This window comes from Amphiprion ocellaris, chromosome 3, assembly GCF_022539595.1.
Source record: "Amphiprion ocellaris isolate individual 3 ecotype Okinawa chromosome 3, ASM2253959v1, whole genome shotgun sequence".
Taxonomy (NCBI): Eukaryota; Metazoa; Chordata; class Actinopteri; family Pomacentridae; genus Amphiprion; species Amphiprion ocellaris.
This window is the reverse complement of record NC_072768.1, coordinates 3,222,614-3,245,990: the sequence shown is the minus strand read 5'-3', so window position 1 is coordinate 3,245,990 and position 23,377 is coordinate 3,222,614. Positions and strand designations below refer to the sequence as shown.

The following is a 23,377-nucleotide window of genomic DNA, read 5'->3' as shown; positions in this document are numbered from 1 at the left end:
GAACTAGGGAGATTAATTTTGGCCTGGGGTGACTGAGTTTGCGTCTGACCCGCTGTCTGCCTGGCACCCTCTGTCCGTCTGTCACAGCCACAATTAACATGGAAACTCCTCAAGAATGTTTAGCCTCACTGAAGGATAAAACCTGTCAAAAAATAAGTGCTTCCTTTCGAAAAATGTGTGTTTATAAGGCAGAGGATAAAACTGGACAATTTTCTGCCTCACTAGTTTATTCAGTGCAGGGGTAAAATAATGCACATTTTAAATGGATGTAATTACTAGTTATCACTGGCAGTTACTCTGAGTCACTTTGTGCTAGAATAGAGTAAAGGGACCAGTGGTTTCCCTTCAACACTGGAAGCTATATAACAAACACACAATGGATCTGTGAGGGGACAGTTGTGACACTTGGCTTCTGCACACAGATCCTCCCTATTTGACCAGCGGGATGGATGCACCCAGTGAATATACGATAAAGGGCAATACTGGTGAACAACAGACAAAGACAGAACAACTGCTAAGGTGCTGTGCAGGAGATGGATTGAACACATGGGACATAAATCATGTATGCGAAGGGACACGCACACATGTATAGTTGTGCACACACCTACCATCATAGACCACACGCTGTGACCTCAACATAATAATGTGTTAATTAGTGAAACATTAGTCTGTTCTACACACATATACCATAATGTCTTAATGTAGTCTAATCCTAATGGCTTGATGATGAAGCTCTGTCTGCCTGCAAAGACCCCACGTCTGTCAGCTGATACGTCAAACTCACCTCATTTATACACCAATATTAAACAGAATAAGTACAGTTATATGATAAATACAACATTTATTTCATCTAGTAATATTTTTGAAAAGTATATACCAAATAATAAAAGCAAATACAAGATACTCAACATTAACCGTAGCTTAAATTAACTGGAATCCCATAGTCACTATTCATTAATTCATGTTTGCGACTTTATAACACATACTAGTGTAAAAATGTGGCTTGCATTCACACCCTAAACAATTTTGTATATTTAGACATTTAGGAGGGATTCCACAGACAAATCTTCCTTAATAATCAACTCACTATAATTACATCCGTAATATCAATGGAGAAACATCATATTGGAATCCACTGAGGCGTGTGTGTGGGATTGTGTATGTGCTGGTGTGTGTGTGTGGATGTGCATGTCCACGCACATGTTAATTCAGCGCTGGTCACTGGAGTAAGCTACGCTAGAGAAGGCAAAGCTGTGATTGCGTTGAGCACTGTGCTGCGACCGACAGACTTAATACCAGCCCCACTGGGCCGAGATCAGCTATTAAGATAAACTGGGCCAACTTAGTTTAATTCCTGGGCAGAATTACGCTGAAACCTGGCCTGCATTTGCATTCATGGAAATTTCATTAAAAGACTAATTTTGGCAAAGATTTAGGTTCTCCTGTTATTTCTGAGGGCAGAGCATTGTCATTTGCATGAATGCATTATGTATGAGGAGCACTGTGACATAAAGCAGTTTGGGAACAGACACACCTTTTTTTTTCAAGCCCTTTTTTTATTTATATGAGAGAGAAAGGAGTGGGTGTATGATCCAGTATCATGTGCAGGCCACATCTATTACAAACCTTGTCAGCTGTGCTCTCTTTGTGGTCGTGACCTCTTTGAAAATGCCCGTGTGTGGTACAATTGTTGGTTCATTTATCTGAATGTAAAATGAAGCAGGTCATTGACTGATCTGGCAGTTCAGCGGAGCAGCCAGAATAACGATGGCGGGTGAGACTTCAGCGAGGCTTCAATAATCAAACTGTAATAAAGCTGGTCATCCTACGGTTAAAACACAGCCTGACAGTGAGCTATTGTTTCCTGCAACTGTGGCTACCCATAAGGCAGTTCTATTCTCATAATCACCACACATAATGGATGATATGGGTCAGCGTGGAGGTGGGGTATTTTTCATGCTCACTTTTAGCCAGCCAGCCTATTCTTTTATAGAACCTCTTCATGAGCGAGTTGGAACATCGCTGAATCTCACACTGCATTTCTTCCTGTTTTAACCTTGGTTTGACTTGTTTACCTCAAAACGTCAGGGGGAGGTCACACTCCGGGCTCTTTGGAGGAAAAGAAACACGGAAAACAGCATGTAGTGATGGCAGTAACAAGTTTTACAGAACTGTTTTCTCACTGCCCTACAGTGTACTAACTTGATTCTCTGAATTGAATTTATAAGAGAAATAAGAGAGATGTATTTTAAAACACTGAAAAACTCAAGCGTTTCTGCTGAGTGTGATTAAAAATGACACAGGATGCACACACAGGAGGCAAACTTGTTACATTTCCACATATGTTTTCATATTAAGCCTTGCATTTATAACAGAGTATTGAATATAAAGCACAATAAACCATATGGCGTTTTTATTTGTTTTCTGGTGCAGGTTTACAGCGACAAATAAAAGTAAATGTATAGGAGTTTTATGACAAATGAAATTACACAAGACTTTTCACTGCACCCTGATGACTGAGGACAGTAAATGGGACAATCAGCTGCCAAGAAACGCAGCCTCAGAACATAACCTTTGCACGCTACATCTATTCATTTGGATTATGCTTAAATTCCTCCACTTATGTCGAAACAGAGATACAACAAAATGACATTTATGCAAAAATAATGTCTTGTGGTCACATACTGTACATCCAACTACAGCTTTGTGCACTACTGTCTCCTCACTACCTAAATCCACACAGTAACACTGTCAGCAGGGGCTTTAGTGAACGTGTTTACAGTGCTGTGTGGCCAGTGATCATGAAGTAGCCTCTTTTCCCCCCAGCTCCATCTCAACTACCTTAAACTTTAATAGTGGACAGTTAAATATTAATAACTGATATCAGCGGGGCCTGCTTTACTGTTTTTGGCAGCAGTGCAACACTTGCTTGCCTGAGCCCCATAACTACCGCACTGGTGCTGCTGCTCCAAAGGAAACACACACAGACAGACACGCGCACACACACACACACACACACACACACACACACACACACACACACACACACACACACACACACACACACACACACACACACACACACACACACACACACACACACACACACACACACACACACACACAAGGCATAGGAACACATAGACACAAGGCATAGGAACACATAGACACAAAAAAAGAGTAGAAAAAGGAGCATAAGATATTATTCTGGTAAATACTCCTACTGGTACAACTACTACTATTAATAAAAATAGTGTTCCTGAAAGAACATTATTGAAATGTATATACAAAAAAGTATGCAAGGTAAATAAAATTACCTTAGATAATGTAAAGTAGGACAAACAGTACAGCCACACACTGCAAGAGCTCTTTACATTGGAGGAGTTTTTCAGTTTCTCTATCAGGAAAAAAACGTGATTCTTTTTCTTTTCCTTGAGCCTGAAATAAAATATGAATAGAGTTTTTTCTTTGGGTACGGATTCCTGTCTCTGCAGGTGTAGTACACACTGTAAAGCATCTTATCTTAACATAAGATAATAATATCATCAACTACATGGTGAAGGTAATGACATTTTAACTCCAAGATGCACATTTTGAGCAGTGAAGGAAAACGTACAGAGCATTTTGCATGAGGTTGCAGTAGCTGGTGTTTGGTAAAAGGAGGCAGACTGCAGAAACATGCACTTGGGTACAGGTGCAGGGAAGAAATCATAGTGGAAAGAAAAAGAAGAAGTCTACCTTGTAGGGTAAAAACATTGCATCAGTTTCAATTTGGGGATCTTAAAAATGTCAGTGCAGTGCAGACAAACTGCCCTTTTTCCTTGTGCAATACTTGGCTTCATTCCTAGTATGCTCACATTCTTGTATGTCTGTCTTTTTACATGCAACTCTTGTATGCATGAGGTTTCAGGCGTTCTGTCACGTCCCATCTTTACCTCACTGAGGTGCACTGGTTTGTCAACAGAGATGTCTCAGTTTGTCTCTGTGCATCTTCACCTAAACATGCCGGGTCTCCACCGGTCAGCAGACATCACACTGACTGTCTCCTGGAGCCTGCAGGGTCTCAGGTTTGAGTACCTTCACCAACTCAACTATCAGCCTGGCGCTGCAAAAACGCAATCTTTTACTGCCTCGAGGCTACACGGAAACAGGCCACACTTCAATCACAATTACCTTAATTAAGGGAGAAACTAAAGCTCAGCATTTGCACAAGCAACATAGAATCCCGGAGATAGTCAACAGAGGTTTAAATCAAAATTTTAGCTGTATATCTAAACTTGTGGTGCACGACTTCATCAGCAAAAATAAACTAGTTAACAAGACCTTGATGTCTTTGTTGTGTATGTTCCCTTGTACCACCCTTCCTTCTATATTATGTTCAAGTTTTAAATGTGTCATAAGGCCACGCCACAATGAAGCCTCAAAACTATTCTAAAACGTGAGCGTAAATTGTTCTGGAGCAATGCTTTGCAGATTTCAAAGTAAAAGTAAACAAAAACATAAATAAATATTTCTCATCTAAACACGTATTCCCAATGAGCATTTGCCTATTTATGTTTTATCTGAAGAAACGACTCATCCAGCCACCACAGAAGAGCAAGTGTCAGCAGTTTTGGTCCGACTCCGTTCTCTCTGTTCTTGTTTTCACTGTTTCTCTCCGTCTCTCTCAGCCTCGCGCCTTATGTTGTGCTTTGCATTTCCCCGGTGAATCAGACGGGTTCAGGAGTGAAGTGAGCACATACACAGTAATCCTTTATTTGCTTGATGAACATATTTGTTCACTCCAGGGTACTCACTCTTAGAGGTAATTACATCCCCCTATCTCAACCTCTAATTACAGGTTTTGTAGTACAATCAAGGTCCTCAAAGTCACTTGTACTGAAACACCTTTTACTAATCTTTCTATATTTAACTTCCTCCTGAAGTGCACATTTTAATACATAGCTTCGAGACATTTAGAGAACATTTGTCTTTGCTTAACAAATTAAACTCAGGTGAATGCAAAACTCCCAAATGTCTTCTCTTCCCCTCAACTCCCATGTCCTGTGAAGGTCTTCGTATAACTGTTCATCTGGTGAAACTTTGTTGACTAGCAGCTGCTGTGATGAAGCTTCAGGCTTGCAGCTTGTAAGCCTGTTCTCATCCAGAGGTCATTGTGGAGGAGAGCTCAACGGGCCGGCACCGGCCCCTACTGCGCTGCCGAGACGAGAGCAGGAGCGCTGCTAATCTGAGAATTGGGGGGATTAGGCTGCACCGTTATTGTCTGTTTGATGAGGGATTAAATTTGGTTAATCCAGACCTTCATATGGGATTCCTCATTTAAGATAGCAGCGCAGTTCCATCACACAGCTTAACCAAGCCTCTCTCACTCATTCTCTCTCTGTCTCTCACCCTTCTTTCTCATACCAATCAATATTTATTCTGCTCTCTCTTTCCTTCCTCATGTCTTTCTCTGTCTGCATCTTCCCCCCTCATTTACCTCTGATTGTGATCACTTGTGATAAGGTCTAAGCATAATTAACAGTGCTTTTTAAATGCCTTTGTTTAGTTTCAGTGTAAAGAAAATATACAACACAATCCATATCTTGCATATGAAAGCAAGGAATTGGGATATTGCAACTGTTGTATGTGTTAAAGAAAGTAAAAATTAGTATGTGGTGTTTGTAGTAAGGAAAATTATAGGAAAATATTTCACAGATTAATGTTAAAGAGAGGTAGTATGGAAAAAATAATAATTAATGAGCATCCTACATTGATCCAACATCCTTCAGCTAACAAGTAATTTATTTACCATAATTTTGATTTATTTAGACAAGGTCAGGAGGTCCAGTCTTTTTAAGTAAGGCACCTGGTTAAAAGAAATTATCTGTTAATTACAGTACTTCCAAGTACTTCAACTCAGTCCTGTTGCAAAGACAAAGGTTTTAAAATGAGGAAACAGCTCACTTTGTATGTGTGTGTGGTTATTTTTTTATTATCAGTTTAAGAGAAATATCCAGATTATAATTGTGCAGATGCAGCTTCAATGCAAGGTGCAGTCTGTGTCTTTGCATAATTTCTAAAAGATGAAATATTGACTTTTTTTTACTCCTGTTCATAACACTGATTGATGCAAGCGAATACATTATTTCTCAGCTTCAAATATTCATGATTTGAATGTGATTTTCTATATATTTCCATAGGTGTAGCTGCTCTCCAGAGAACACATAAAAGGACAATAACAATATTCTAAGTGCCATTTTGCTGTATCATCACTGTCCCTGCTGATGTATTCGGTTTTATTGTACTTTTCATTCAGTCAATACAAAAAGGAAGTGGTTTTTAGATAGCTTGCCACTTGCCAATACAAAGGCACAACCATAAAAGTATATGATCTAATTGATTCGTAGTGAAAATAAATTCCAGAGTTTTATGCATCCGAATAGACCCTGCACAAGAAACAGATGTAGATATATTTCATAATCTCCCAAAATATGCTTACTCGTGACAGGCAAATAAAGCCACATATGTACATTTAAACAGTTAATAAAACAAAGCCTGTTTAACAATCAGAGCGTGTGGGAGGCCAGGAGAGAGGGAGATGGGCGAAAGTCAGTATATCATCCATTTATATCTGCACGGCAGCTTGTAAAATCCCGAGCATTGTCCTTGCCACACGTGCACCACTTCCCTGTCGCTGACATCTCCCTCCTCCTCCTCCTCCTCCTCCTCCTTCGCTCACTCAGCTCCGACACCATTTAGAACAGTTGGCATCATTAATGGGAGGGATTGCCTCTAAATTGGCAACAATGAAAAGACAAATTATGAGTGGCAGAGTGCTGGAAAGAGAGAGAGGCTGGGTGGGAGGAAGAAGGGAAGAATTAGAGTATTTGAATAATTTAGCCCCCCGTGGCTGGGATGACAGGAGCGTTATTCTGAAGGAAGGCCCTGCTGCTAGGGAAATGAGAGGTTGTAATGAAACGTAAGAGTGTCTCTGTGCAAGTGTGTGTACACAGGCAAAATGTGTGTGTGTGTGTGTGCTCTTCCTCGGCAGCTCAGTGCTTTTGATTTGGCAAGTATTTTCTCACTTAGCAATCAAACCGGTTATAGAGAGGGCTGGTGTGACATGAGCCCTTTGTGTTTTGCTTTTTGTCAGAAGCAGAGAGAGCAGTTTGGCGTGTCAGCAGTGAGGTTTTTGTTTTGTAAGGTCTGGGCACACTTTCTCCAAGCCATTACTCTATTTACCCCTGCAACTATATGTACAGCAGACCAGAGCTTCTACTAAGTTGAGTGCAACTTTTCGTGAACAATAATAATAATAAAAAAAGAAGACACTCCACAAACTGTTATCTCCCTCTTCCCAATGTGGTGCAATCCGTTGAGCATTTGTACTGGACCAGTCAAACAGTCTCCTGTCTTCTAACTGTGTGTGGATGTGGGCCCAGTGACAGCTCCGTCCCTCACCTGTCCCCCACAGCGCTATCTAGGGACCCCCCTCCCAGGCCTTCTCTGTAGGGAAGAGGGGAGACACCTCCCCACACTCAACTCCACTTCTGCCTTTGAACACTTCCTCCACTTCAATGGCAACTTGTCTAAAAAAGCTCCTGCACTCCGTTCCTCATACAGCCACTTATAAGAAAGAATTCTCTCTTTCTCTCCTCTCTCACCAGCTTCTCCTTCTCCTTACCTTCTCTCTCTTTCTCTGCTGGCACTTGTAATTATCTTATGCCTGGGAGACAGGTTTTAAGCAGAGGTGTCAGGCCAGGTGCTTCCTGACAGCTGGGGATGATTAGGAGAATTCTGGAGTTCTGTCACTGGTCTCCATGGTGCTCCCCACTGCGACCGGGATGCCTTGTTGTCACAGCAACAATAGCAACTCTTAATTTGTTGACGGGGAGAAATTCATCAAGGCCTAGGTGGCTCTGCAACCCTAAACAACAGGCCCTCTGGGGGGTAGGGAGGCGCACCGAGGGACCAGGAACTGGACTACTGATGGAGAGACAAAACTTCTGCAGCTCCTCCTCATTTTGCTCAGATATAATATATACTTCCACCTCTCACTTTTTATCCTCTTTCTGCCTCCTGATGCTCTCTCGCTGCTTTTTTTTTGTCAAACTGTAAAACTCTCCGTCCCCCAAATTGACCTCCACACATTTATTTCTCTTGTCTGTCCACACAGAGAAGTACACAGACAGACAGAGACTGGGAGACTTAAATTAGTTGGTTAGAGCCCAGCTCACTGTCCCTGGTATTCCCTTCAGTGTCTGTTTGTTTGGTTAGCTGCATGTTGTAATGCATGTCTGGTAATGTGCTGTCAAGAGTACTAACAGTCACATGTGTAGCTCCTCCTGTGTTATAACCTGTGCTTTGGGACTACAAGAGGCCAGAGACTTACACTTAGACACACAGGCCTCATAAATGTTGGATTGGAGTCCTTCTGCTGTGCTGCAGACACTCTCACTCAGCCTAACAATTGAACCACTGGGCTGCTGGGAAATATCACAGCTCTGAATCACACTGGCACAGCCTGCACAGGTAGAAACTGTGACCTGCAATGTCTTTCAGCATGTCGGCCACAATTCAAGCATGTTAATAAATACAAAATGCACAGTAATACTCAATTTTGCATTCCCATGCATTAGGTCACAAAATTTTTGAAGAAGTGGGTTAACATTTAGCAGGGCAATATAAATGGACACATGGTGCAAGTGTTTGTTGAATATGCCAAAGAGTAAGGTGTAGCTTTGCACAAGTGAAAACTAATCAACCACATTTTCTTTCAAAGTTCACTGAGAATCATGAAAATGTACCTTTAAGCATGTAGAATATTTAGAAGAATCTGGAATCTGACGACTAATTATAGATGGCGGAAAAACAAGATTTTTGGAAACGGGTTAGCTGCAATGAAGCTGAAAATCTGCACGTCTGAGGTGCAGCTGTAGGGCGAAGAAGAGAGGAAACACTGCACTGAAAATAAGGAGATGTGGAGAAGTCACAGTTAAGAGTGTGAAACGGAAAGTGAGGCAGCAATGGAGAGGTAACTAGTTAAAGTGTCCATATGCATCTGTAATAGAAGGATATCTGTAGTTTATTAGAATTTGTGACATATTTTCATGGTTCTGCTCATCATTTCTAGTTAGTTATGATAACAGTGTTCCTTACCAAAGTAAATGCTGGTTCTAAAGACCCAGATTATTTGACATTTTATTTCACACTAATACCAGAAGTAAGCCCAACCTGTAAGCCATGACAAATGTTCACAACGGATAGTTTTAGATTTCTTAAAGGGCTTACTCTTAAAATAAAATCAGCTAGCCTGGAGGTTTGCACAAAACCTTTCTGATATCTTCTTTTATTCACCCTGTTGAAAACTATGTTATTATTACTAATAGGAATAATGGCTGAAACTGAGAAAATAAGAACCAACTTGTAATGAACTGGTATTGTCCTTTAGGTCCAACTGGTCTAAACTTTTATTTTGCATTTGCACCACACTGATCCATGCAACCTCAGCTCTATCCTCTTTGTATTTGTAAAACTAAATCCATTAAAGCTGTGTATCACTAGCTGTGGAACACAAACCCACACATACACAGAAAGAAAGAAAGAGATGGCCTGTCCAATTACGTCCAAGTGATCAGTGAGTGGTGGAAACACTCCTCAGTTGTCTGTATGATGAACTCAGCAGGGTGAAGGCTCACAGAAACACACACACACACATTGGTGGAGGCCCAGGGTGGCGAAGCGAGAAGGTCTAATTGAGGGGAGATAATGAGTGAGTTTGGGCCTCCCCGCTGGCACCACCATGGATGCTCCCTCACCTCTCATCACGTCTCCATTCACTGGCAGAGACAAGGTTCTCAACATGCAAAGGAGCGTCTTAGCGATGCCGCTATTGATTTGCCATCACGAAAGGCCTGAAATTAATATTGATTCAAAAACATCCACATGATGAATTTATCATGTGCTTGGTATGTTGGATACATCTTAAAGGTAAAGAGAATGAGAGATGGACATGGAGGAAAGCACCGCTTCACTTCGGCTTCTCTCTGCAGCTCCTGCACATGGTGACAGTTTGAGGGAGCGAGGGTACACTTTGAGAAGTAAAGAGGAAAAAAAAACAAGTTAAGAGGGAAAGTTAAGTAAAATGCTGATATAGGCAGAAGAGGATTCGTTGTGAGCATTGTTCATACGCTTTCTTGCAAATACAGAAAGAGGAATACTAGAGGGGAATAGGAGCTAATTAAAACTAAGATCAAAGCCTCCCTCTAAGTGTTTTTCCTCGACACATCCGGGAAAACTCAAAACACTGCTTTTATTTTTCTGCCACCTCAGATATTTCATTTTGGGGGAAAAAAAGACAAATACAGTGAACTTTCTTTGAGTACATATTGTTAACTAATTATCCCATTCAATTTGCTAACATGACCTGCTAACAAAAACAGAAGGTGTCAGTCGTGGTTTGTGATAATCAGCGCTCGTTTATGACCTTCCAGCACGCGCCTTGAACCTTTTTATAACCACGATCGCCCTGGATCCTGATTTAATTTCTCTTCATAAATGATCTTGTCCTAATCCAGCACCAAGCAATTAAGAATCGAGTCTTCATCTCCATTAACATTTCAATTAATTTCAAGTGCCATGAGTGTGTGTGTGCGTATGAATGTGTGTGTGTGTGTGTGTGTGTGTGTGTGTGTGTGTGTGTGTGTGTGTGTGTGTGTGTGTGTGTGTGTGTGTGTGTGTGTGTGTGTGTGTGGAGCCCTGGCTACTGATAGATCCCCTGTAGCTCTGCGAGGATTACACCCCTAATCTACACTGTCACTCTGAATGAGCCCATAGACACACACTGCACTGAGGGGTGTGGGAGCTGTCAGGTCTTGTTATTGCGGATGGTATAGCCTCACACATGCACACACGCACACACACATACACACACAGACCCCTCACCCACAATGGATCCTGACACAGTTTACATACTGTACGTATGGCTCCTATAAGGTTCCCTGTCCTCTGAGAGTTTTTACCTCATCAGTAACTCCTGGTTACTGTCCCAGATTTGTGATCTCGGTAATTTGTTTTTCTAGCAGTATTAGGTAAGAAACTATAGGTGTGAGGTAAGTCTGTGTCTGTTATGAAATTGTAAATCAATGTGAACGACAGAAGTCCCCCCCTTTTTTTTTTTTTTGCTCTGGGTGTTCTTCATCCCAGAGATTTTATGTAGACTCAAGCATTTTGAAGAGGTTCAAAGTGATTGAAAAGCTTTGTTTCTGCCAGATTCAACACAATTTTAGTCCTTCAAGGGTAAAAGTTCAGCATGCTGACAATTAATTCACAATTACGATTATTTTCATTATTGATTTTTTTTTTGCATTTAAGTTCAATCATTTTGCATTAAAATGTTATAAGTGAAAAACTATCAGAATTTCCTGTTGTCAGATCTGTTTTCTCTCATCAAAAGTCTAATTTATTTGTTTTACAAAACAGAGAAAAGGAGCAAAACCTGAAACGGTTTGGACAATTTTACTTCAAAAACAATTCAACATCGAAATGTAGTCCAAAAGTTTAATTTAACGTTGTACAAAGTTGAAGGACTTCCCCAAGACACAAACAAACGCAACAAATATTTTACTTTCGAGACTCCTGTAAAGGTGAAGCTACAAAAACACTGGTTCTTATTTTTCATAACAAAATGGCAATTTGTTAGACACTCTCTTTCTAGTAAAACGCCACTTTTTTCCAAGCTGAAATATTTTTCAGGCTTGATAAAACTCCTCCTGAGTGATAGAAGACATGATACAACAACATGGAATACTCAATATGTATTGTTTTGTTAATCAACTAACTACTCCAAAAACTGTTTATGGCTATGGAAAACATGAACATATTTCCATCCAAAACTAACTTCGGATCGTTTGTTTTGGACTATTTCTTTCTGAAAACATAGCCTGTGTCTCATACACACAAAAAGCTTCACCATCACCCTGAAAACTGCTGCAGCGACAATCTACTGCTTCCACCATGTCCTGAGATGAATTGATTTTACACAGTACACAAAATGGAACATAGTATTTCCATTTTCTGATTTATGATGCCAGGTTTCTGGAGAGAAACTGCATTCCTGTGTTTTGACCCTGCTGCTACAATACTGTACTGAAACAGATAGAGAATAACTGATCAGACTGAATAAAATCAGTAGTGAGAATGTGCAGATGGATAACAACCAGAAGTAAAAGTTTTTCAGGCTGCTTCCAAAGCCACGATTCCACAAGCATCTACTCGGCGCGGTACGGTTCACCACTATTGTATCTGACTCGGCTCGTCTCGGTTTAGTTGTTTTTCCATATAGCCTCATCGTGGGTGGAGTCGTCATAGCGCAGCGAGCCGAAAGTCCCTTAACGTCATTTGTGTGCGACACAAACGCAACATAACAGAGGCGATGGTTCACCTGCTGCTCGGTCTGTGGTTTTCTGTCAGATTCAAAGTAATAGAAGAGTCGGAGAAAGCTGAGAGCGGCGAGTCGGAACACTCAGGAGACCTCTATCACCCAGCAGAAGACCATCAAACTCTCCTGTAATGTACACTGGATACATTAGAATATATTGAAGAACATAGACAAGTCAATCATATTGTTAAAATCCTTAGGCAGCTTAGCACATTGCAGTCTATTGCTCAAGTTAAACTCATCACAAATCCTCAAGCCATGAACAAAACCACACCACTTGACCTCCACACTAGAAATAATATATGCAGCACCACATATGATCTTGACAGTGCAGAGAATAACACATGTTGAACTACAATGCAGCCTTTAACATTTTGAAACTGTACTCAATCTACCTGCAGCCTACCTGCACATTTATGCTGTGAATGCACTTCCTACTCACATAATCAGCTTCAGTATGTGAGGCAACTGTGATGGGGATGTGTGTGCCATCTATGCAGCCAATCACACTGAGAAATCCTAAAAGACATTAAAATTACTAATCCCAATCTGACATTGCAACATGATGTCATTAACAGAACATAATGTAACATTAATTTAACAGATCTCTATATCATTGATCTGCAATCCTGTGAAACTCCTCCTTGATGGCTCTGACAGGTTTATGTCCAGGGAAAACCACTAAGATGAGTAAAAACCCTTTCAAGGCCAAGCACACTTTCCTGCCTCTCCTACACACAGTTGCCTTACTGAAGCGCTCTGCACCACACACATTATATGGAAACACTTCCATTTGCAAAGAACCACAGTGCAACACACAATATCTGCTGGGATGTCAGAGCATAACTGCACTTGGTAATGTCAAATGTAAGGACAGATTAGGTTGTGGATGTAGATTATGAAAACAGTACCACTCTAAAAGACAACTATCCAGAAATGCAACAACCTCTATGCACAGTCTGATAACAATCTCCCAAAAAATATTTAATTCTCTGCACAGTAATGCTGCTCCTTCACCCACTGCACCATTAATCAAAGGACATGACATTTTGACACACAGCAGAACTAGGCTTCACAAAAACTCACCTGCTGACTGAATGAATGACAAAATCAAATAACATATGTGACTGAAAAAGGCCTGAGACAGAGAGGAACTCAAGGTTTACTGAGATAAACCTGGTCCTGACCAGGTTACATTCATAGACTCCGTTACTACAGTAACTAACCAAAAGCTTTACTTACCTCTCTTTCTGAAACAGGCTAGAGTTACCCCTCTGTCTCTAGTTTGAGCTACTTCCCCTTGTGAAACAGAAAACCCTGAGTTTCCCTCATTTCAGGGTTAACAAACTCAAAATTTTCACTAAACATACTGTTACAAGATTTTTTTATATTATCATTAATGATAATATAAAAAACCTTCTAACATTCCCTCCTGTTTATCATTAATACATTCCTTTATGATCAAGTGAAAACATTTAGACTACATATGTATGAAAGAGGAACTGTAACATCATCATCACTCTAAAGGTTTGTAGAGGTCACTGTCATCTTGTGATGCTCTGCTCCAATAGGAAGTGACATTATTACCTGGTCCACTCAGGATCGTAAGTGATTGAGCTGTGCTGTAATGTGACACTGTATTGAGTTAGACCCAGACAGGTCACGCCAACCCTTCCCTCCTCATCAGCATCACCAAGCCTTAAAAACGGGCCGCTCACCCCGATCAATGACCCTAATATACATACATCTGCATACTAACCTAATGGATCTTTACCTTGATCAGACCTGACCGGCACATAGACATTTGACTGCACTGATTTTGTCACAAGCTCACAGCAGATGTCATAACACTTCATAAAGTTAGGCTGAGTTTTGTTTCAGGCCCTGCTGAGAATCATCAAATTTTTAAAAAAAAACAAACAATATTACATCAAATATATGTTATTCTATTTTATGTTTAAGGTGGCAAATCTCACATAAGTCACATAAAGCAGTTGGATGGCTCAGTTGGATGGCACTCCTAACTTTTGCATGGGAGATTGATGGTTCAAATCCCAGTCAGGGTGCAGTTGTCTAGTGAGGACCCTTAAGCAAGCAAATCATTGCTACCCCACCTACCTTGTATCTACTCTCAGATGTACGTTGCTTTGGATAAAAGCAACTGCTAAATGAGATTGTAATTCAAAATGACATTTTTGGGACTTTAAAATTTCAGAAAAAAGAGCTTAAAATGGAAAAAAAACATACTTAGGACTTAATAAGTCCATCCACTTTATTTGAATACAGTCACTGAAGTTACTTTGGACAGACTGACTCACAATGGTAACACAGCAGCTGAAGCCAAAGCTCAGGAGAAGGGAGTGCTGCAGGGTAGAGGAAGTTTTCCCTGTGGTCTGCCCACTTGTAGCCAATCTGTGTTTTCAGCAGCATTAATATTGCAGCGCTGTACACCTGTGTATAAAATCAAATGTCACAAAATGTTAAAAAATGACAATAATCCTTTACGTGGGTCTAAAACTGACAATATGATAGTGATACAGTTTCACATAATCATTACTGATGTCTGTAACTTTCCTACCATGTCAAGTAAAAATGTCTTTTGTAAGGTATGGGGTGTTGCATATTAGAAATTAAAGGTTTTTTTTCCTAAGAAAGCTGTTATCTGACTATGTACGAAGATGAAAGGGTTTATAGTTGTTCCACACAGCCAAGTTTAAAAAGGCAGTGACAGGCCAGCCATTGAAAGAGACGGGCAACACACAAAAATTGCTTCACTATGTGGATAAAGGTGCTCATTTTCAAACAGGCACATCTGGTACATGTTCATTTACACATGAAAAATGACAAAGTCATTGATTGAACAAGGAGACCCAAAGGGGGACTTTTAATCCCTTCAAACTCTGTGTTGGATTGCTGGTTTTGCAAAGTTACAGATGTTTCTGGCTGCAGCTCCCCTAGTGGTCAAAGGATGTTTCTGAAGCTATTTAACCATCCGGCAAACTGTTTCGGTTGTAGTATTCGAAACCCTCAACTGTCTGTCTGCATATTCATTTTGTAGTACTCCTATCTGTGCTTAATTGTAATCCTCTGAAAAGTGTTTCAGCTTTCTGGTGTGACTGTATTCCCATTAAAACTAACCCCATACTTTGTGTTGTGTCGGTGATGCATACTGCATTACTACAACCTCTGCACTCCTCACATGATGCACAGTAGCCTAAAAAAGCATGTTTCATTCACAAATACATTTTTCTGATCTTTGCTAACCCATTCTACTGTCTGAATCAATTCAGTGCAATATTATCTGGAAAGTTTAGAAGTCTTGTGATTAGTGCAGTGCTGAGCATCTACCGTTCGACAGAATGAGATGCCATTTTAAAATTTAGTGTCCAGTTCTACCTATTGCATGAATGTAAACAACAAATGACCTATACGGTAACTGTCTGTTCAGAAAGACTTGTTTTGTTTTGTTGTTTGGTGCATATAACCACATACAGTATAGTTTTACTGCTCCCTCAAAAAGCCGATTCTTTCCGAGATTGTTTTCTCATACATCTATGATTTATCTGTACTGCTGCTCGGTCTGTCCGCCTTTCTCCATATTTCTCAATATCCCTCTGTCTCTCTCTGATCTCTAACAAAATCACTACTACAAGAGAGAGAATGAGTGAGAAAGAAAGCCAACTGTGTAAACTCCTGCCAAGTATCCTCCTCAGGGCAGCTTAGACAGGTCTGTGGCAGTCCATTTATTTATCAGTGAGTAAATTCAATAAAACAGCCCATATATGAAAGAGGGGAAATAGCAGCACTGTCTGAAGAGAGGATATATCACAGCTGGGAAACTCGTTGCTCCAATCTGTCCAATACTGGTCCATTTTTTTTTTTTTTATACTACTAATGACATATAGTGCCAACCATGTCCACCCACAGTGGCAGGTTGGAAGATAGCTCAGCTGGAGGATGTACCGTTGACTGTATATACTGTATAAAAGACAGCAACGCTTGCATTTTCACTCCTGAATTGGAGGTTTGCAACAACTTGTGGTGTATCATTTATCATCTTTCATATCTGCAGCTTGTTTCTAAAGATACGAAAGATCTAAGTTTATCTAAGTTTATTAATAATAACAAAACTCTTCATCTATCATTTTGTTGGTCACTGTCGCAGGCTTGTGTGAAACTGTGGGCCTTTGAAACCAATACAAATAACCATAAACATTACATGTGCACACAAATCACCATCAGCAGGGTTAGGCTCCCCTAAACACTCCCAGTTTGAGTGTGGTGACCTCAACTCAGAGCCATTATAACACTATTTACTCAATCCATTACACACACACACACACACACACACACACACACACACACACACATACATACACAAAGCCACTCTGAGTGAAAATCAGAGATGTTTTCAGCTAACAATGTGGGAAGCCTCATTGGACACTTGGTGATTAAATGAGCAGGACAGGGCAACAGCGCATTCCCCTGTCACTCAGCTGATGGCAGATTAGTTGTCTGAGTGGCAGCCATCAACTGCCGTTCTGCACACACATGAGCACACTTGCAGGTGTCAGCAGGCCTATCTCTGTTGACAGGTCAGGCCACAGGTCTGCCTGTTCTATTGCTTGTCCAGCCCTGTCTCACCATCCATCTGTCTTCAGGTCCTGTGTCAACCACGTTACCAGATCCTGAACCCTGACTTACTGCGGTTGGTGCCATGAATGTGCACCATTTCTGCTGTTGTCTCGGGCAAACAGAACAACGGACAGGTGGAGAGACTGAATGACAATTGGACAGATCCATGCGAGTCCCCAAGGGCAGCTGCAGCCAGTGTGATTAGGGCAACTCATAGCCCCATGCAGCCACTTACACACACACACACAGATAGAAGGTTATCCTAAATTGACCTGGCAGAATTTTGCCCGGCAACCATGTCACTTGGTGCGGCAAGGCTAAAAATCTACACCTACAAATTTCAGTAGCCCCACACATCCAGGTAAACTTTTGGAAGAGGACCATTAGGACAGATCTGGTCCATGCCAGGAACAGCCTGGTGCCAGACTTCACGTTATCTGTCTCAAATCACCAGATATTAGCCCAGCAGGAGATGATTCAGGTATTAAAGTGTGGTTTTGTCCTAAACATTTGATAGGGAATGATATGAGGTGGTGGAATGGAGGAGTCTGGTGATCGGTCTGGTGAATGTCTATTGATTGAAGTTCAGGTTACTTCTTGCTTAAATAATTCATCGATTTGGCTTAAAGATTCAATTTTTATTGTGTTTTGTAGTGGTTATAAACCTGCAGGTACAAAGTATAGAAGAAATAGATATGAAGACGTTTACTTCTTCCATTCCTCAAGCCCACCCACCCCCCCACCCACCCACCCCCACACACACACACCCACCCACACACACACACACACACACACACACACACACACACACACACACACACACACACACACACCCACACACACACACACACACACACACACACACACATAAGTAGATAGGAGAATCCTTAGTGTTAGCATGCTGTGCAGCTAAGGCGGCTGGCAGTACCATTAGTTTTGATCATATGCCTACAGGTCAAAACTTTGTGGAAACTCTTAAACTGAGGCACATTCAGAGATTGTGAAAACTTTAAGACCGATTTGAAACGAATAAACAAAGACTGGTTGGATTTCTCAGGAGACGATTACATCTGTTCGGTTCTCTCTGTGCTTTCACATATTCTGCACTTTAATACATCTGAATTCCCAATAAAACTGTTCTCATCTACATATTGTCCAGTTTCTGTTGTCAGACCACAGAGAGAGGATGACATAGTGACTGAAACGCAGCTCGTTAAAGCTTCTAACCGCCAGTCGCTTTGGAGTCATTCCAAAGCTACTCAAAACTACTGATTTTATAACTGCAACATCTGACAAACCTACCGTACACAAGTCAAAAGAACGGTGGTGCTGTGAATTCCATGTAAAATCATCCCTCAGAAGTTAGAAGTGATAGAAAATCCTGCTCTCACACATTCATTTACACCTGTGTCTGCTGCAATGCCATCAATCCCAGGTGCAGAGAGAGTCTTCTTCCTGAAGGGGGCGTGGACATCAATAGCTCATCTGCATTCAAAGCTACAGACACAGAAACAGCACTTTTAGAACAAAACTAAAACCAGGACTTATATGGTAATAATAAAATCAACCATGAAAATGTTTAATTCTTGGGAGATGTGAAACTATTGTTAATTTGCTTTAAACATGAGACTGCATAATATATCAGTGAGACCAAAGGAGTATTCCACTGGATAGTTCACCATCTGGTGTTAAAATGTTTGTCTTTTTTTTTGTAATTTGGAAACTTGTTATTAAAAATCTGGATGCATACACAGAGACTTACATGTATTAAAGACGATGATGAATTTGCAAAAAAAAACAAAAAAAACAAAACATATTTCTTGAGATTCAAAAAGGAACCCAGATGGGAAATTAAAGAAAAAATGGCCCTTGAGTCAGAGCTAATGTCATGCCAAGAACAGATTCATTCATTTTGAAGCACTAGACTTTAAAATGAGCACAACAAGTGTCAGTTATTTCATCAGTGTTCAAGAGCAGCGTGATTTTCAGTTTGGCAATTTCACGTTGCCTTTTCTCTAATTTTTACTCTAAATTGTGCAAATTCTGTGAATTTGGGCACAAAAAGTCAGAAAACCTTGAATAATTTCTGCATTTTTGCAAATTATGCAAAATTACACATTGATTTTAAGGAAAAATATAAAAGCCGTAGATTAAAGTTGGAGAATAAGGTTAGAATATCTGTGATTTTGCTGTCAAAATTTTAAAGCCTTTTTAAAATTTTGGTTGCTCAGACATTATCAGCGCGAGTGTAATAGAACAATATTGAGGATTTTTGTCTGATATGATATATACTGCATAGTTAAAAATTCCTCCCTTGCTTATTCCTAAGTTTAAACAAAAACACACACACATGTTGAAAGAGAAAGTTCCCTTTTCTCTTCTCTGCGGTTGCATTCCCATGGTAGTTTGCACAAACCCCTCAGGCGAAGCTTTATCCCTGAGCTAACATGCTGGAAAGCCTCTGAGTACCCCAATGATCAAAGTCGCCCATTTGTTTGAACACACTGAGACAGAGTCATTAGAAATGCATATTACACGACAGCTATTGCATATTAACACAGTCAGGCAGCCAATTAATCATTAGCTCATCAATATCTCATTTGCATGAAATTATTCTCTTTTAAGAGCCCGTGTCTGAGGTGACGGGGTGAGCTCATCGATAATGCTAATGTCCCTGTGGGCCTGGGAGAGAAAGGGGGAGGAGAAGGGGGCGAGAAATGGAGAGGGGGAGACCTTGTTCAAGTGTTTGACTCCCACTTTAAATACCATATGAAGAGAATTAGCATGTACTTCAACTAGAGGAGTTTCATATCACTGAGTTTAGGGGGTAGTTACCTAAGATAGGTGAGATGAATGCATGTGGGTGAGACATGCTTAACACAAATATACACAAAACGCACACAGACGGACTCACATTCATGCTATTGGCAAGGCCAGAGTGAGTGGAGAGTCTCAAGGTCGCCCAAGGCTCAGGGCTCTTATAGATTGCAGCTATCCCGTGTATGTGGCCTGACCACACCTCACCATGTGCCAGTGTGTGTTTGAGGAGAAATGGCAGCACTGGGAGGGATTCTGTCAGCCTTCCCTAAAGAGGAAGGTGAGATGTGCCACGCTTGTTATGCATCAAGACATTGATTCCTCGGACGGAATATAGGAAAAGGGGGAGAGGTGGAAATGCAACAAGAAAAGACATCAGAATTACTTGTTAGCCAATTTGTATAATGATGAAGCAGACAGCAATTCAAATGAAACAGGTTTAGTATAAACTTTTGTTAAATATATAATTCCAAGTCATTCTTTTCGAATTATATCTAATGATTAATAATCCAAATAAGAGTGAAAAATAATGTCCCATTTCCAGCTATATCAAAATCCACTTATTATCCACTGATGAAGGCCATGTGATACTGTTTAAACCTCTGGAAAAAGCAAGCAAGTTCACTTTGAGTTGGTATTACTGTGTCAATTTGTGATTTTCCAATTTTAAACTAACTTGCATGTAATGTGCTGTTATCCTAACAGCTTCTGTACTTACCACAACAACTAAGCAAACTCTGATGAAGACAGTGTGAGAGGTGTGGGGGATATTTCATGCCCCCGGGTCCTACCCTGGAATAAGAAGCAAACACATCGCTGGGTTGTCTGTAAATGTAGAGAATGAAATTACAATGCATTGCAATGGGAAAGAATAAATGTTACAGCCTGTACAGTAAACACAAACTCTTTTCCTACTGGCTCGACAGCGTTTCAGCAGCATTTCTGTGTCTTTTTACGGGTGTAAACATATTTCCTGTGGTTGGCCGCACACCTTAACCTTTTTGACCCCTCAGGTAACTCTCCCATAATTATGCTTAATCAAAGTTACTGCACAAATACTGAATAGCTTCAGAACAACATATACATTTACTTAAAACGAACAAACAGGTAATAAATGTCAACCTACAAGCTCATGGTTTATTTTACTTTGACAGAGGGTTAAAAGCTTCAGTGAGAGCTACTAAGGAGGTTACGATTAAAGTGCTCTATTGCAGAGTGAACTTGTGAAGTAACTTGAACAAAAATGGTGACTGAAGGATGTAATATAAAATGATCAAAAACAAACTTTACATTTTCTTTCTGGTATCAGACTCTACTCTTTTCTCCTTGTCTCTCCTCTCCTCGTCCTCGTCCCCTCTCCAGCTCCAGGAGGTTATCCAGGTACTCTTAGCTGATTACCAAACATGAAAAGGGTTTCCTAAGTTCAAGACTTTTCATTGATTACCGACCTCCGCCTCTTTCTGCTCACTCTCTGTCTGTCCTCTGCTCATTGTCAGTCCTCCCACCTCTCCCCCTACCCTTACATCTGTCTCCCACTCCTTCCCCCTCTTTACCAGCTCCACAACCAGCCCGTGTCACCCATGTTAAGTATGGTCAACATAAAACAACACTGCCAATTGCTGTAATTGTGCGCGCATGTTTGCGTGCGAACATATCCCCGCGTCTTCCTGTTCGAGTGTTTGTGTTTGAGGATACACTTGAGGCCTAATTAGAAGCATTATAGCTGCAAAGGGAGTGGTATAATGGCACATAATGAAAAATGCCAAATTTCCTGTCCAATAAAAGCGAAATTGATTAATGAAAAGCACTTTGAGATAGAAGAGGTAAAGCGTTGTTGGATATAAAAGATGATGTATTAATCCTCTGCTGTTACAGATGGTTCAACCCTCCTGACAACTGCTATTCTGTCGAGACACTGTTAGCATGCATAATTATGCTAATTAAGACCTAATTAAGTGCTAATTCTTTAGAGAGTCTCTTTCTTTGGTTGTAATTTAACACGACTCAGCATTTAACACTTCTTAAAGAATTTCACACCCCCCTGTGATTCATTCGTAGTCCTTGTTTCATTTGTTATATATTGTAGGCACACGCAGGCCTCCGCACTGGTCAAACAATGATGTAAAAAAAGGCCATGGTTGAGAGAGAAATGGGCCTGGAGCAAGAAAAGAGAAACGAGAAAGAATTCAGTGCATTGGCATGGACGTATACATAATGGAAATTAAATTATGATAGGTTGTGTTAGAGACTGAGACATAGAAGATACTGTAGGTTGCAAAATTTTGACATGGATAATTAGTGAAAAATTGCATCACTTTATTTCTCCTTTTCAAAATGTGACAAGAAATCACTATTAGAGGTGCTTTCGCTCTCCATTAATGGCCACAATGTGCAGCGGTCACACACTTTGCATTTTTTACTGTGTTTGTGCTTTTACTTGTTCATGTGGAATTAGTTCTGCGGCCGGGCGACAGGACATCGTTATTTTGAGTGACAGACAGATCAGAAGTTGTTACAGCGTATTGCGTCAGACAAGAGTGAAAAGTGTGTGACAGTGATCTTGTATGTGTTGAACAGTGACCCCCGTGTATATATGAGCAGTGACTCACTCCGTCATTAAAACAAAGCCATTACAAACTTGACATGACATCTGTCAACCCGGCCATCATCAGAGGTCAGGACTCTTGACCTCTCCCTGTCATGGTGCATGTAGCGATCAGACATAACGCTGCTCGCTGATTGGCTGCGGAGCCCAGGAGCAAAAGCTGTTTCGTAATGTTGCCTGGTGTACATTATATCAAACAGTAAAGGCTTTTTTTCAGCCGCTGCAAACTGGCTGTTGTGTTTTTCTTCCAGAAGAAAATATGACAGCTATGTTTGGGCTTCAACTTGAGCCTGCAGCATCTTCCAGAACAAATGACTTAATGTTCCATCTGATGTAGTATCACGTTGTTGTAGGTAGCACATAGTAGTATATCCATGAGTTTAAATACCTGAATAAATTCCAGATTGTATCTTTAAAATAAACACACTAAAACCTAAAGTTGTACGAACCACAGACAGAAAAATGTTTCGAGAGAGGAAACAGATGCAATGCAGCAGAGAGATTTTCTATGTTACCTTAAATTAACGATAGGCCTGTAGCTTTGGAGTAGGGCTGTGTGCACATAATGAAGTGTGGCACTAAGTAACTGTGGAGTCCCTGCCAAAGCTTAATTAGAGATTCATCCACTGGTATATATCACTGTTAGTGTGTGTCAACAGGGTGCCATGCATCAGCCACTGGCAGAAAGAGGTTTATAGCTCGAACTGTTTCGTGTGTGTGTGTGTGTGTGTGTGTGTGTGTGTGTGTGTGTGTGTGTGTGTTACAGCCACATCTACGAGTGTGATATTAAAGACCAATAATTAATGAGAGGTGGGAAGTTTAGCACCTGTTTCATTCTATTCTTAATGGAGATCTTGCAGGAAATCCACAGTGTAGGACCAGTGACTTCAAGATAAACA

General features: G+C 40.7%; 1 protein-coding gene across 1 annotated transcript in view; it reads right to left on the bottom strand.

Moving 5' to 3' along the window:
- Positions 1 to 17,893: 17,893 nt before the first annotated feature.
- si:dkey-234i14.6 (uncharacterized) overlaps positions 17,894 to 23,377 on the bottom strand; it is a 31,707-nt gene continuing 26,223 nt past the window's right edge. Inside the window, exons 6-7 of the transcript XR_004849118.2 lie at positions 20,592 to 20,665; positions 17,894 to 18,553 (exon numbers count right to left, since the gene is read on the bottom strand). The gene's annotated coding sequence lies outside the window, so the exon portion shown is untranslated. The remainder of the gene's footprint in view (positions 18,554 to 20,591; positions 20,666 to 23,377) is intronic.